A 12,059-nucleotide genomic window follows, 5' to 3' on the forward strand; every position below is an offset into this window, starting at 1 on the left:
AGAGCTGCAGAGTGTGCAGGGGGCATCCAGGAGGTGGAAACCAGAACAGATCTCCTTGCCGTTGGGGACCCCCTCACCCCACTTCCTGAAACAGGCCAGCGCTAGCCTTGGGATGTGATTTGCAAAGAAAGGCGAAAGCTGATGTTTGATTCTGTGCAGAGATGCCTTGCGTGCAGAGTACTTCCTTATACTAATACCTTATACTAATACCTTTTTATGTTTTAGTCAGAGAAGTTCAAATTATCAGTCTTCTTCCCTACACGCATCCCCCAGATCCACTGACCCCACTGGGCCGCCCCTCAAGGCCCATTCCCACAGCATTCCCCGGAGAGCCTTCCCTCTGCTCCTGAGGCTGAGATGTAGACACCGGGCTCATGAAACAGAGACCACATGCCACCCCTGTCCAGGTCAGGCCCCACACTTGTCCCTGCCTGCACCCCGTCCCCTGGTATAGAAGGGGTGCAGCTAAAGGCTGAGGCCTTGCACAAGGGCAGTGGAGACAAATAACTTGAAGTAAGTCGGCTACAGATCTACTCTCCAGAGAGGTCCCCTAACTGGAAGGCTGGGCGGCACACATTCCAGATCTTCTTGAGGGGAAGGTATAGTGTGGGCGAAACAAAGTAACCTTAAGGGAACAGCTTTGCTTCACAGTTGGGCACGCATGTGCCAGGCCCTGTCCTCAGTGCTGGGATGTGGCAGAGGGAGGTGTGCGGCCCACACCCACAGGACGCGTCCCACGAGGGAACCTTGGTCTTAGCTGTGCCGGATCCGCACCACGTCCACGAGTGGCGATCACAAAAGCAAGATGTTCCCAGTGCTGCAGGAGGAAGAATGGTTTGTAACCATCACCAATGATTTAAGAAGAGAATTCACTTTGTTGCTGTTTCTCAGTGACAAAGCTAGTTTCATGCCCCTCCTCTCAGGAAAGCCCCAATGCACCTGCCCCTCCACCCCCAGCCCACAGGTGAGCAAGGAAGCCTAGAGCTGATGAGCGGGGAAGGCTCGCCCAGGGCCTGGACATGGCCACCTATGACACAGGTCGGTTGGCCTTTGAGCAGCAGCAGATTTTTTTAAATGAAAAGAAACAAAGGATTTTTAGGGTAGTGAAACTATTCTGTATAATGGATATTGTCATGATACATTTGTCGAAACCTCTAGAATGTACAGCACAAGGAGTGAGCCCTAATGTAAGCAATGGACTTTAGTTAACTAATTATGATGTACCAATGCTGGCTCATCAGTTGTAACAAATGCACCTCAGTAATGGGAGATGTTTGTAATCTGGGATACTGCGGAGAGGGGGGAATGTATGGGAACTCTGTACTTCTGCTCAATTTTTCTATAAACCTTAAACTACTCAAGAAATAAACCTGCTAATAAAAAAAAACGATTTAAAGTGAAAAAAATTAGTTATAAAAAAAGAGAAAGGAAGGAGGAAGGGTGCAGGGCATCTTTGGTTCCCTAAGGAGTGCTCATGTGGCATCAACACAGCCTAGGTCTCATCAGGGAGCCTGCCCTGGAGAGTGATTCAGCTGTGAGCTCTGACAGCACTTGACTTTGGGTAGGGTTTGTGACAGAACACTGATTCTCTATGGCCTGTGGCAGCCAACAAGATTCGATACCCAACCTTAGTTTGGGTGGAAATGGGACCTGCCAGAAGGGAAAAATGTATTACCTTGATCAGGAGAGGTTCTTTCCAGGCCAGACTGGCCTCTGCCACGCTGTGCACAAGGGTGCTCAGTGGAGGTACTCTGGCTAAATCCAGCTGTGGGTCACCTTGCCACCTGTGCTCCCTAGTATGTATCTCTGCTCCTGGAGGCAGGGGCGCTGTGTTCCTACTTTGCACAAAGATGCCCTGTGGGCTAGCATTGCCGGGGCAAGGCAAGCAGAAAACCTGAAATGATTAGTTCTGGAGTGCTCAGTGGACCACCCCCAAAGTCAGGAGAGAGACTCTTAGCTTATAAAACTTTCTGGAAATCAAAAGGAAAGATCTGTTGTCACGTAGAATAAAAATAGCATTTTATTCATCCAGAAAGATTTCTTGAGCACCCACCCGGAATAAAGCACTGTGTAAGTAACTATTTAATAAAGAGTTGGCAGGAATGGTCTTTATTAGTTAGGCCTGTAAAGTCTGACCCTCATTGTGAGCGTTTGGCCAGCTGGTTTCTAATAGGTGTTGTTTACTTCAAATACCCATTGAGTGACTTGTAGGAGGCGGGCATCATGCTGAGTGGTGAAAATAGGTGCTGGCTCTAGACTTGGAGAGCTCCCTGGGTGGAGGAGAGGCAGCGCTCAGCATACCTGTTGATATTATTGCTATCCAGGGAGGACGCAGGGTAGTACCTGGCAGGGAGGGCAAGGACACAGACAGGTAGTGGGGAAATGGTTGCACTGTCAGCTCACCGAGGTGAAAAGGGTGTGCAAACCCACATCTCTCAAACATCACATCATAGCCTCATGATGCTGGCTTTGTCCCTGCTGGCATGCTGCTCACTCATTTGTGGTCTCCATGTGACTCAGTCATTGTGCTTAACACCTCTGGAGTGATACTTTACATTGCGATCAGATATGAAAAACCAAAATTACTTGCCATTAAGAGACAATGTTAGATTGAAGCATATGAGCAACCTTATATTGATAGAAAAAGACCACACAGTTTAAACTAACATTCTTGATTTTCTTACCCATGGGAGGCTGAGCCTCAGGCTTGTTCTCTCTGTGGAAAAGGAAGTTCAGCAAGAATTTGGGCCATTTAAAGCAGCCACCCTTTCTCCTTGATGAGGGCAGAGGGATTCAGAGGAACTGAACAGGACAGCACTGTTTCCCTCCAAGACACAGGGCCCAGTAGCAACTAGATCTTCTATAGGGAAGAATGCCCGTGGGTGAAATCTTGTGTGTGTATTGCCTATTCATTTGTTACTGCATTCCAAGAATGTCCTCAGAGCATCTAGCATGTGCAAAACATCGTGGTAGCTCAGCGGGGAGAGCAGATCCATGAGACATGAGCCTTACCTTCCAGGGTCTAACAGCTCTAGTAGGGCAGATGGTAACTATGCCCCTGCTGTGGTCTAACGTGCGTGGAGTAAGGGCCCTCCCTATCTGGGCGAGCACACACTAAGGGTGAGGGGACCCTGGCAAGGAAGGGCCTCCTTCTGTTTGGCTGAGCAAGCTGGGCAGGCTGCTTGCAAAGGGTCCTTGGGGCCGAATCCAGGGGACTAACTGGGATTCTTGCAGAGGCTTCAAAAGAGAAAGGGAAGCAAAGAACTCAGAGAAAGCCATGTTGCTCAATTAGATTTCAAGACCACGGGGATATGGGGCTTCCAGAAGGTGTAAAGGGAGTTTAGGTCAGATTCTGGACTGTGCCAAATGCCACCGAGGACCTTGGGGTTTCGGTAGATGAAGGGGAATCACCGAAAGCGTTTGAGCACAAGGTGACATGGAGCTGATCTTTTAGGAGATTATTGGTGGTTGTGTAGAAGATGAGCTAGAGCCAGAAAATTGTCTCAGGAGGCAGAATGAAGCAGACAGGGCCAGAGGGTGAGAGCCTGTGCTCGTATTTACACAGGAAGAACACCATAAATGTTGCAATGGGGTTACAACATACAGCACATGCGCCTCATATAACACATGTGCTTGTGTAGATTTCATTTATACTTTTGGGAATGAACACATAGAACTTAGTGAACTTTCTTCACATTTGAAAACTCAACATATTGACATTTGAAATTCCAAATGACAATATAGTTTTGCTTAGCTAAGCACTGACCAGATCCCAGGCAGTGTTCTCAGCCCTTCAAATGCGTTAATCATTTTTTTAAAAAGATTTTATTTATTTATTTGAGAGAGAGCACAAGTGGGGCAGGGGCTTGCAGAGGGACAGAGGGAGAGGGAAAGGCAGAGTCCCCTCTGAGCAGGAGCCCGACGTGGGGCTCGATCTCAGGACCCTGGGATTGTGACCTGAGCCGAAAGCAGACACTTAACCGACTGAGCCACCCAGGCAACCCTAAATGTGTTCATCATTTAATCCTTACAATAACCCGATAAAGTGGGCACTGTTATTCCTGTTTTATAGATGGAGAAACTACTACACATTGAGTAATTTGGCTGAGGTCACACAGCTAACCCCAGAAGTTCTCTAAGATAACTTGCAGCAGACTTCTTTTAAATAAAATTTCACTCAGGCATTCAGAATGTAGTGCTTTTCACAAAGTGGATCTCACAGTGTTTTGGGGACGGAGCAGGGTGCACAGTGACTGAGCACTCAACATGTGGGGTACCACGCTGAGACTTTTTCTGTATGGCCCCTGGCCAAGTTCACTTTCACATCAGCCAGTCATTAGCCTCCCTTCCTTGCTTTTGCATTCAGCCACTTTGCTTTCTGTTACTCTGACCCCGCAGACATTCCTTCTGGCTTTTGGCAGTTTCCTGTCTACCTACCCAGCTATTATAATTGGAACAAACAAACATTTAAGGTGACACCCATCCCGGTCCCAGGGAGATGCCATCAGCTTCTCTCTAGAGAATTTGAACCTTTAGGACTGTTTCATTTTTTTAGAGTTCTTAATTTAGCTAATAGATTCCTGTCAGCTGTGCTCATTCGTTTTATGGAACTGCCTTTTGAGTGTGGAAAGAATTCAGTGGGGGATGCGAAGTTCTCTCTCGCAGAGAGCCCACGCAGGTCTGCATAATTGGCGGGAGTTCAGTTCCATTCTGCTCACATTTAAGGCATCTACCGTGTCCAGACCTGGCCAGTCCTGCCCTCGAGGAAGGAGGCACAGTCTGAGTGCGCAGGGGGCAAAGATGGGTGGGCTCTTTCTGGTGTTTCCGTAGCACTGTAGCACCGTGTATTTTTTCCCGTTCAAGAATTTGAAAATACTTTGTAGATTGTCAATAGTCAAGCTTTGTGATTCTTTCTTTAAAGGGCGTTTTCGAAGGTGGAGGCCAGGTTGCTTCATGTGGCAGTGTCCTGGGGCCCATCAGACCAGTGCTCAGAGAACAGCAGTTCGGGTGGTGCGGGCGAAGTCACTGGATCTCAGGAGTGTGTCTGCTGAATGTGAGGCCTTGTGCTGCGTGCCCCATCAGCCAGAATCCCTGAGAAGAAAGCAGAGCCTAGGGGAGAGGGGAGGAGAGAATAGGACAGAAGAGGAGGGAAGGGGAAAAGAGACAGCTGTAACACTGTGGTCTCTATTTTTGCAAGACAAAAACCATGTGATATAAATTTAGGCAAACATTTATTTATTTATTTATTTATTTAGTAAGTAAGTAAATAAGTTAAGTAAGTAAGTAAGTAGGATCTGTGCCCAATGTGGGGCTTCAACTCACGACCCTGAGATCAGGAGTCACATGCTCTTCCGACTGAGCCGGCCGGGCCCTGCTAGGCAAACAAATTTAAAGAGTTTAAGGAAACTGAGTCTCAAACTAGATAATTATCCCTGAGAAAGACATTCATTATCTCTTATAATATTGAATTTTTAACTTTGTGTTATAGAAAGTCTCAAATATATACAAAATGCAATATTATAATGAACCCCCATATATCCATTACCTGCCTTCAACGGTTACCAACTTAGCGTCCATTTTGCTTCATCTAAAACCCCATCCGGCCACCCTCTGGATTTTTTAAAGCAAATCCCAAATATTGTATCATTTCATCTGTATTTTAGTGTGCATCTCTAAAATATAAGAACTCTTGTTTTTCTTAAACATAACCATAATGATTAGAATTTGAAGGAAAGATTTTGAGAAAAATTCAGGAAGTTTAAAAAAGACATTTCCAGCACGCACACCCTTCTTATTACTTTTGGTTTTAAATGACTCTGTCAGTAAGCCTGCTTCGCGGTCTGACTCTGATCCTTCCAGAAGCTGCTCCTGGAGAAGTAAGAGGTGCTGTGTGAGAATGAGCCACTTAGACGTCAAGCCTCTGCATTCTGGAAGGCATTGATCCAGAGTTCTGGGCATGGCCTGCCCTCTTTCTAGATTTTTGCCTATCTGACCCTTTTACATGTGAACCATCTCTATTCACGGCTGCAGGACTGAGAATAGCCACTGTCCAACAGCAGCAAGTTGAAGGGCAAGTGTCTGCCGACACCATCTCTTTGACAGGGAGAGAGAGAGCTGCCCAAACAGGAGATACGTCTGACATCCAGATAGTGTTAGCTGACGGGTTCCCAAACAGGAGTTGGCCGTCTACAGAAATGCCCAGTGCGGGGGATGCGAATCGCAAGTACGCTCTGACTTGGCTCATCTACCGCAGTCCGAAAGTCGAAAGCTTCTTGTCATCGTGCTCAGGCTTAACAGTTTGGTTTCTCGTGGGCAGTTGGCTCTAGGATGATATTACACGACTCTCTAAGGGTCCCGGGGGATGTTGTAAAAGCTGTCTTTATGTGGGCCCCTGAATTTGAGGCCGTGAGTGTGGAAGGTGATGCACCGGGGAGTCGGCTCTTAGCTTACTGGGTCAGATACTTCTGAGAACCTCCTTCACCAACGTTTACAGTTCAGTTTCAGAGGTGAATGAACCGTTTCAGATGATCAAAAAGATATGCTCTCTCATATCTCCCAGACAATAATCTTTCCTTCTGCAGTGACCTTGAAGCTGAAGCTTGCAGCTAGCATAGGAGCCAATCCATTATATCATAATCAATGACATGAATGTTTTGCTCAAGTTCAGATGTCTAACAAGAGTCATTTTCTTTCCGAGGGCGTGTTATCAGTCTCATGAATATATGCTCTGCACTTCATTAGCATTCTTCTAGCAAAACACCATTCTGAGTCATTTCTGAAATATCTGCCCTCGCCTGCAAGTTGTTTCTCAGTTTTTACAAAAATTGCCTTTTCTACTTACTGGCAGAAAAGTTTAATACCACACAAGCCTAAAATGGGTATGCTGAGAAAAACACTAGCACGCCTCTGGAGTTGTGACCACAACAGAGCCTCGTGCTCTGACCCCCAACTTCCACTGATGGAGGCGAATCCATCCCCGGGCACAGCCCTACAAGGGGAGGCTGAGTGGGAAGGGAAGTCCATAATATGGATATTCACCACTGTGGCTTTCCCAGAGTTTGAGCCAGGATGAGGTTTGGAGCTTGTCAGAGAATGTCAAGTGAAAAGGAAAATTGGCACCCATATGTAAAGAGCTGCTTTACGAATCACGATCAGAGAGTGTTTGAGTCCCGGCCCCATGGCACTCAGAGTCAGCTCTGGCCCAGCCTGGTCTCCTGTTCTCTTTCTCTAGAGTGAAGAAGAAAATACACCCTCCATCATATTAACTATTAATGTGTTTCTTTCCACTCTTTCCATGTCTCTCACTACCTGATTGTTGTAAAACTGTGTCCAGCTGGCCCTCGGAAGCTGACCAAAGCGAAGTCGGCTCTGCAGTGATGGCCCTACTGGGTCTCTGTCCAAAGTGATCCCATTTGGTTTAAGAGCTGGCTTTTAAAGGACGCTCAGGGATGGGCACTGTTCCATAACTCTGCTCCATGCCAATTCCATGAGGCCGTAGACACTCCATCCTCTTTGAGAACCACCTGCTCTCTGGTGGTTCTTTGAGATGAAGGGTTTACTCTCCCTCTGCAAGTAGAGCTTTGACAGTGCCTATCCACAAGAGACCCCCAAGAGCTTCCAGAAGCTTCTGATTCATGAAAGCCACCTGAACGGGCCTTGGTGTGTGCAGAGTTGTTTTCAGTGCTTCCATCCTTGACTGTACACATCCCTGCTGGGAGGCTCTGTCCCTTGGGGCCCGGACCAGAGGCAGGATCTGAAGACTGTTACTGGATCACCTCCAATTCCTTACAGCGCAAGAGAGTCGTTCTTGCTTCCTCTTGAACCATGGTGAGAAACTGGTTGGGGCTGCTTGGAAGTGTCACTGGTCAGCCCTCCTGGTTCCTGCCTGGATGACAGGCTCAGACTTCTGAGAACTCAGAGGGAAGCACCTAGGCTAGCAGAGGTGAGCCCTGAGTTCACGTCCCTGCTGTTGGGTGAGCCCAAGAGGGAAGTAGGACGCCACCTTCAGAAGATGCACAGTTGCTCCAGAGACAGGCTCAGATAAGGAAGAAGCAGACTTGATTTGAGCTCCTTCACCTTCACAGTCACCCTCTAGGTGAGGGGGCCCCTGACCAGAGTGAAACCTTTGTCCATCTGGCTACCTGCCACTCACAGACACACTTGCAGGGGAGGGGGCTTGGGTTCCTCTTGGACACAGGAATCGGTGCCAGGGTGAAGGTTCCAGCCCAAAACAAACAGTACTGCAAGAGAAACAGTGGGCCAGAGGAGCTCCAGGACCGGCAAGGGCGGGTCAGCTGGAGGCACAGGAGGCTGGAGTTGGATTCGTCTCCAGGTGTTTTCACATGCAGTCCTCTGTTCAGTGAAGTGACTGTCTTCTGGGTCTCCACCCCCAGACTGGGGCCTCCCAGTACAAAGCAAGCACTGCCCCAGGACTGAGGGTACTGGTCCTGGTTGTGGATGCTGGGATTCATGGTCCAGAAAGGAAAAAGAAGATAATTCCATAGTCAACTCGTTTCAACCACACTTCTTTTTTTCCTTTTTACATTTGCCATAGCAAAGTTGTCTCCAAAATGCTATGGGGGATATGACATGATAAAGTATATCTACCATCCCAAACTGGCCCTGCCTCACCCCCGAAAATGAGAATACAGTAGGAAAGACAAGCCGTAAGCCAACTCAAACCAAGGCTAAATCAGATGCAGACCCTCCTGGACGTTCATATATGCCTTTAAAAAATATGTAGCTTTTAAAATAAAAACCCTTGAACAACTTTGCCCATTAATATTCTGGGGCCTTTAATAGGGACTAAATTTGTTCTTTCATGAACTGGCTGGGGAACCTTTCATGACGATGCTGTCCCCAAGCCATCGGAGTCTGGTTTAAGCAATGTTCTCCAAGCCATGTTGGTGCAATTTTTTGAATGGTCTATTGCATTTTGCTTCTATTATTCTATAAAAATGAACAGGAAACAGAATGAAAGTGTTGTGTGCTTAAAATAAGAAGTTTCACCTGTGTGCATTAAAATAGAGGGGAGGCCAAGTTGAAAATCACTGGAAATACTGAAGGTTTTCATTCAATCATGCATGCATTCACTCAGTAAGTACCAATTGAGTACCTAGTATGTACAGACAACTTTTCCAGGCACAGACCAAGGTCTCTGCCATCATGGAGGTGAGAGTCTAGGGAAGGAGGCAGGAATAAATAGGATACATGAAATATAGAGTATAGACAATGAAAAGGACCAAGGATGAAAAGCAAAGCAGGGAAGGGGTGAGAAAGTCAAATCTGGGGAATGGTATACTTTTAAAAAGAAGACCTCACCCAGGACAGGATGACTTTTGAGTAAAACCTGAAGGAAGTAGGAAAATGGCATATTCTGGTTACCAGGAAGAAGAGAAATCTAGGCAGAGAGGGCGGCATGAGCAAAGGTCCTGAAGCCAGTGCCGATAGTGTGGTAGCGGCCTTCTCCCGGTGTCAGCATACGTGTCTGAGTCTGGGTTGGTTTAAGGGGAGCCAGGGAGCACTCACGACAGATGCTCATGCAGAATAGCTGGAAAGTGAGCCATTCCTGAAAAGTGTGGGGGTGAACTTAACTCAGAGATGACCCACAGCCCAAACGACCTATCTGTCAAAGTGGAAAACCAATGAAATTCGTTTAGCAATGAAACGACTGAAATGATTTCTCTTTCTCTGGTGTCCTTGCTCACTGCTTATTCCCAGGGCCTCAAGTAGTGCGGGGCACATAGCTACTGCTCAATGAGGGTTTGTTAAATGGATGTTTCGGGAGGCATGTGGGGATCTTCAGTGTGGCCGTTGTCGGTGAGTGGCCTAGGTGTTAGGTTAGAGCCTGCTCAGGGCCTGCAGTGCCTGAGAGCCACCCTTGGAGACCGTGAGCTAGTTTACCCCGTGCAGGGTGGGTGGGGGAGGTTCTCAGAGGACCGGAACATGGGGACAGCAGGGAGGCGTATTCAGCCAGCCCATCTTCAATAACTGAGTATTTCCAAAGCACTTGAAAAATAATTATTCGGTCTTGTATCTCCGGAGCATGCTCAGTACCATGGAACCTCAGTTTACAAACTTTCCAGGCAAACTGCTGCTCTCTCTCTCTCTCGTCAACGTGTTAGAGAGAGGACTTGATTCCCCTTGCTGCCAAAGGTGCCCTTGCTTTCAAGTTCAAACCAGAAAGAAGAAGTGTGGTTGTTCTTCAAGCTGATCCGTGCAGAATAACCACACATGCCAGCCCGGGTGTTGGTTTCTAATTGAATGTGACTTTCTTCGTTAACGCCTGTCCTTGCCCCCAGCAGCAAACTGACAAGCAGGACTTGCCTTTGTGAGCTGAAATGATGTAGCTGATAACCAGCAGCTTGTATTAATTTTTCCTGATAATCTCACAGCACTTTTAATGAGATCGGTGGCAAACGCTCTGTTTCTGGGGCAAATTAATTTGTCCTTGCAAAAGAGAGTGTCAGCGATTTTTATTTCCTTTGTGTCTGACATCGAACAGGTTGTGTTTTCAATGGCAATTGATACCACCTAGTATTTCGGCCCACACTGCGGGAAGGACGAGATTTTGCCAAGAGCAATAAAATCAGCATAACCACAATTAAATGTCAGATGATGGAAGTTTGGAAAATGGTCTGCTGATGTTTTCTCCCTTCACTGTCCATGTCGAAGTAGGTAGGGCCAGAGAGGTGAGCAAGGGAGCCAGCCGGCCGCTCAGCCTCCAGGCAGCCTGGTCGTGAGGAGCAATGTGGCTGCTGTGAAATGGGACCTTCTGTCTCTTTTGGGCTTTAGCCCTTGCATCCTGTGTTGTGGTGACCTGCCCTCACACCCTCCGTATTGCTGAGGCCAGGAAGGGGAAAACCGCTATTGTACCCGCCTCTTCCATTTTCTCATTTCCAGGCTGTTATTGCCCCCCCAATCAAATCAAATTTTCAATCAGAATTGGAAGGGTTTGGCCACACTATCAGTCACTATTGCCACTATTGCCATTCTTTGCAGAGGACGGAGTTTTGAACGGGGCAGGTCATGGAGTAACATTGAGATTTAACCACCTCTTTCTCAAGCTGGACAGAAGTCGGCCAGGGTGCTAAATTCACAAAAGCAGTTTTATCAGTTTATCTGAACACTCCTAAAATTTTAAGGGGGGGGCGTGTTCTGCTGTGAAGGTCCCATTCCCGAAGGGAAAGACATGCTGATAACTTCTTTGATGAGCAGTGGGGTCCTGGAGGCTCTGAAAGACCTGCAAGGCTGAGTGGGGTCTTTCCACGGGCACCAACATAAAGAGCAGGTGCCTTTGGCAGATCCCACTCCAGCCTCTCTTTAATTTCAAGGAACCAGTCAAAGATAAGAGAGGCCGCTCCTCTGTCCTGGTAGGGGTTGACCCTGCTGGTCTGGCTGGCGGTGGAGTAGGCCACCAAACCCAGCAACAGACAGTGATATCCCGTGTCCACGACACCATCTAAGAGGGGCCATGGACCAACCCTCCTCCCTTCTAACTTAGGACTGACAGCTCGGAATGGCCAGTGGGTGACAGATACCCAGAGGTGAGCATCTCCCTGGAGCTGAGATCAGAGTCTTATTGTTCCTAACTTGAAGTTAAAAGAAGCAAATCATACAAGTAAATTATTATGAGGCAGAATGGCTCATAACCCACTATAAGTAAACAAAAGCTGGGTATGAGAAGATGTTTTCAACACGGGCCCGGACCGTAGAGCCCTACAGTGCTTTGTGGCCCCCACGTGGGCACGACCCTAGCAGCTGGCACATCCCAGGCTGATGTGCCTATGCGCTGGATACAGTCATGAGTAATTTTGGCTCCAAACAAGGTTTTCCAGTTCAAAAAATCATGTTCAAAACTAATGCGTGGGACAATGTTTTGGGTCATGAGTCTTACACAGGAGCTTGGTTAGAGCAATATGGGGGGAAGCATGGGTCCTCTCAGATGTCCGTAGGCCATGTGGATGTATAATTAAGTTAGTCTTTTTATCTGGACGGGAATATAGACAAACTACAAATTTTCAGAGGAGCCTAACCGCTCTGTTTCAAGCAAGCCAGAA

The sequence above is a fragment of the Ursus arctos genome, unplaced genomic scaffold (assembly GCF_023065955.2).
Source record: "Ursus arctos isolate Adak ecotype North America unplaced genomic scaffold, UrsArc2.0 scaffold_8, whole genome shotgun sequence".
Lineage (NCBI taxonomy): Eukaryota > Metazoa > Chordata > Mammalia > Carnivora > Ursidae > Ursus > Ursus arctos.